Source organism: Poecilia reticulata, linkage group LG11 (assembly GCF_000633615.1).
Source record: "Poecilia reticulata strain Guanapo linkage group LG11, Guppy_female_1.0+MT, whole genome shotgun sequence".
NCBI lineage: Eukaryota > Metazoa > Chordata > Actinopteri > Cyprinodontiformes > Poeciliidae > Poecilia > Poecilia reticulata.
The window spans coordinates 8,283,095-8,287,759 of record NC_024341.1 but is presented as its reverse complement, the minus strand read 5'-3'; positions in this window follow the sequence as shown (position 1 = coordinate 8,287,759).

Genomic DNA, 4,665 nt, shown 5'->3' with positions numbered 1-4,665 from the left:
TATATATATTTGAATTCCGTACCATCATATTTAGCTTTGTTTGATTTCCCTCCTGCTTCTTAACAGGTGTGCAACTTTAGCTGAAGGCTGCTCTGCTCTGCCCAATAAATGAGGATTTGATATAAACTCCCAACACACCTCCAGCGGTTTACAGTCAGTGCTGATATGATAGAGTTTAGTCGCTGATAGTATAGCTCTGTTGACTCAATAGCATTTTGTCGAAGCCCCGGGGGCTAGGCAGGCTGCTGAAAAATTCCCTCGCAGAGGAAACGGAGCACAGCTCTTGTTAAAGCTTGCCCTCTGCATCGCACTTAACATGACATAGGTGAGAAAAGACAGCGTGCATGTGAAATTGTGAAATGGCTGAAGCACTAATCCGTAGCCCCCCTCCCCGCTGCCCCCCACCTCCCGGCCCCCTCGCTGTGCACATTGCAGTTGCAGGTACAGATGGTGTGGGTGTTAATGCCAGGTCCTGAGCTCGCGCTGCCAAGGCAGGCATGAGGCAAGCAGCTGTCCCCCCCGGAGAAAGCCAGCCCTTGTACCTTTCAACACACGGCTGCCATTAACAGAGCCAAAGGTAAGGTTATAGCTCCTACTGTACAAGCAGGTTGCGTCTTTCATGGATATTACGTTTCTTGGTGGATCGCATAAAGAATTTATTATGATCATCACTGGTTGAGTGCGTGTTTTTTTTTTTTTTTTTTTTTCATTTTGTAATCCCACCTAAGCACGAGACTGGAGAATGCCCCCGTTCCCCTTAGCTCCTCATGCGCACTGCTTAGCAAAAGTTCTTTGTGCAGATTTCTCACGTATCAATTATTCATGTCGCTATGAAATTACTGTGGCATGCAAATGTTTGTACACAATGGTCAAATTTCAGTTGTCATGCATATTTAATTGATCTGAAGGCAACCCGATCTCCCAAAAAGTTGTTTGGGTAATGCGCTTTAGATCACTTTCTGCTGGGTAATCTGTTTCGTTGGCGTTGGAATGTTCCATTCACTGCGACACTAACGTCACCACACAAAGGCTGAGCTTGAGAAAACAGGCTTATAGTCTGGCTTATAATATTGGTATTTTTTGCATTAGAATGTAAAATAAATGATACAGTTTTGGTAACGCTTTCTTTGAAGGGGAAGTGTCATAAACATGACATAACACCCGTTATGAACACGAAGGAGTCTTTATGAATGTTTGTGACTGTCGTCATGAAGTGTCATTCAGTAAATAATGACATTTTTAATGCAAAGTTGACACTTTTATTTGACTTTTTGTGCAAATTTTCGCAGAACTTTTTGACCGAATGACGCAAGGTTGACACTTTCAGTGGACGTTTAATGCAACTTTTAGTGCAACTTTTGCAAAAAGCAACTTCAGGCTTCAGAGGCTTGCTGTGATCAGCTCAGAGTGATCAGAAGGTAAAAAAAAAGAAAAAAAAACACACACACACACACACAAAGATTTTTGAGTTTGTCTGGATGATTCCTCCTGGCTACTTTCGTGAAGATGTGCACACAGAGTATTGGGAACGAGCCAAAAATTTCTGTACAAGCATGTTCCTCCACCCCCACAACCTAAAACACGCCGTTAGTCCTGACATCTCTCGTGTTCACCAGGTAGGCTACCAGTTACTGCTACATTTATGTTTAGTTTTAACAAGAAGCAATCATCAAGATGAAGAAGGGGGAGGATAATGAAATAGTAAAGCAAAATATTATTTATTAAAACTTAATAAATACATGATTAAAAATTAATGTTAATATAATAGCTACTTTATCAGGTAAAAAAAAAAAAAGCTATCTGAACTTTAACTTGTACTGAGCATTTTCACATCTGTTTTGATAGCCAGCAAATTGAGGTAATGTTCAATAGGTACTTAAAAAACAGCGAAAGGAGCTTGAGGATTAAACATACAAGCATTGCTGCAAAGTCAATTAAAGAAGGATTTAAAGACGTCACAAACAGCATCCGCTGCCAGGCTGCAGTGTTTTTTTTTTTTTTTTTTCTATTTGGAAGCATTATTTGTTTTTTTTTTATTTCCCAAAACATTTCCAACCTAAGCATGCATTAAGCATGGTAAAATTTTAAAACAAATTTGATTCTTGAAGAGGACTCTGTGACCCCCACCTTTGTGGATTTATGAATTCACTTTGGCAACCACTGATGGAAATGTATTTTTTTTTTTTTTATGTTTTTGACTCTATTACACAGCTTCGACCAGCAGGATTGTCGCTCATGTTTGTTTTGGTTTAATAGAGGAACAAAATCTTCCAGAAGTGTCCAATGGCACATCCGTAGCCTCAGGCGGGCGTCAAAAATGTGCCAAAAGTTTTCAATCCAGCTGCGTCTTGTCAGCTTTTTATACCTTTTTTGTTTCTTAAAGCACCTACCCTTCTAATAAAACTGCTGCACTTTCAACTTACCTTCCTCTTCACAGATTTATTTATTTATTGCTTTCTTTGCATAGTTAAATGTTTCTGATCATCAAGCAGACAAAACCCTGAATAAATCCAGAAAACTGTTATCAAATTAGGCGGGAAAATCTCTTTTCACTATGCTTAACCACCAGGAGAAATAATGAAAGAAATTATTAAGAACATGGATGTAAAATTATATATTCACAAATAAAACATGAACGCAAGAGGATAGTTGCGCAATAGGAACACAAACTGAACGAGTATTACAAACTGATATTTGAGCCAAATGCTGTAAAATATTTTAAATTTCCTTAATAAAACCTGATACTTCCAATGTTCTTAGTGCATGAAAATGAATAATGCACATAGAGTTAAAATATTTGCTTCCAGGGTGTGCTGTGGTGGTGCAGGGGTTAAGCACAACCCATGTATGGAGGCCTCAGTCCTCGACGTGGCCGTCGCAGGTTCGATTTCCGGCCTGGTGACCTTTGCTGCATGTCTTTCACCAATTCCTGTCAATTAACTATCAAATAAAGGCCACTAGAGCCAATAAAACCTTTAAAAAAACTTTTTTTTTTGCTTCCACACTTTTCAAAGCACCAGATTAGTTCATATTAAACTAATATGAGTTAATACGTAGCTAATACTAGGACAAACCTCTGCGAGCCATTTTGTCTTTGGAGAAAACTGTTCCCTCCACTTCCCTGTTTTTACACAAAGCTAAGCAGCTGCTGGCTCTCTGGAATAATGCTGACCCCCTCAGAAAAAAGTTTGAAGTCGCTGTTTGGAGGAAAGAGTTCAGTATCTTGAAACTTTTCTATTTTCAGCCGCAAGCTTTTCTTCGTAGGGCGACGCGTGAAACTCCAATCTGTGCAGGATCAGAATTCTCTGCTAGTCAAACTGACAAAGGTGTTGATGCAGCATAAATGATTTTTAGTTCTGGTCTTAATGTTGCCTAAAGTTTTAGATTATCGATATATATATATATTTTTAGTCGCATAGAAACAGAGTACCTTTACTTCTTTTTTCTTTCTGCCTTTTATTACACCCCGCCCCCCCCTTTGCAACTCAGACCTATTGAAATTTCGTCTGCACTCTACAGCAGTGACTGTGGCAGCGCGGCTTACTGCACTCTGAGGCTTTGCCCCGTTGGCCTCATCGCTTCCCAACCAGCGGGATAATTACAGAGGCTGCAAACACTTTCCCCCTGAGTGTGTGCGGCGCGCGTGTGTGTGCGTGGATGTGGCAAAACAAGGGATTCTTAGTGTCAGCAGATAAATAAGATGCAAAGACACAACCTGGAAAACGAAAAAGGGGCAGAAAAAAAGAAGAAAATAGGTGAAGGTGATGTAGAGAGACTTTATAAGAGTTTTATTTTTGCCAGCCAAACAGCTAATGCTGAAATGTGAGTAAATGCTTATAGGAGTGTGAAAAAGTTATTAGAGCTTTTTCAGACACTGTGGTGTTTGAAAATCCTCTTCTCAGACTTTAGCCTAGTCCTGTTTCGCTTTTTCTTATGGCACTAAATGCCTCTAAAATATTTTTCCATTTAAAACAAACAAAAAAAAACAAAAAAAAAAAAAACACTCAAACAAATCAAATGGAGGAGCTACAATGAAGGAGCTACATGGCTTTTGTTCAGGGCGTTGGTGTTTGGTTGACAATAAGCTGTGAAAGGAGGTTTTTTTTTTTTTTCTGAAAACACCGAGGTCATCCACTTAAGTGAGTGTAAAGATGAACTCATTCTTCTCTCCCCTTTCTGCAGCTACATTGTGTCTATATCACCACACAACAAGCATTCAAATTACAGATATGACCTTTATTGAAGACAAAACCAATGAGCCAAAACCTGTGATTGTATTTGAGCAAAAGAAAAACAGAGCAACAAAACTAACAATCCAAAACATTTCACTCTTGGCAGAAGAGGGAAAAAAAGCGCCTTGCCAAATCCTTTGGTTTAGCCGTCTGTGATCGATGTGCTGTTGAAAACGTAGGACTGTCAGAAACGAGGCACATTTGGAGGGATGTGAGAGGAGGTTTGGCAGGGATAAGGATTGCGTATTTGAGCCCGTGTGCCCCGCAGCTTGTACGAAAGTGTGAGTGGCACAGAAGCAGACCAAAGTTTTCCCCTCTCGCGTTCCTTCTTTGTTCTTCCAGCTAATAAGCCCGTCTCCAAGCTGTTGCTTGGCTACACTTTTCTGCTTCCACTATCCGGCAGGTGGCCGTTTTTCTGTCTAAGTCCGTCTTT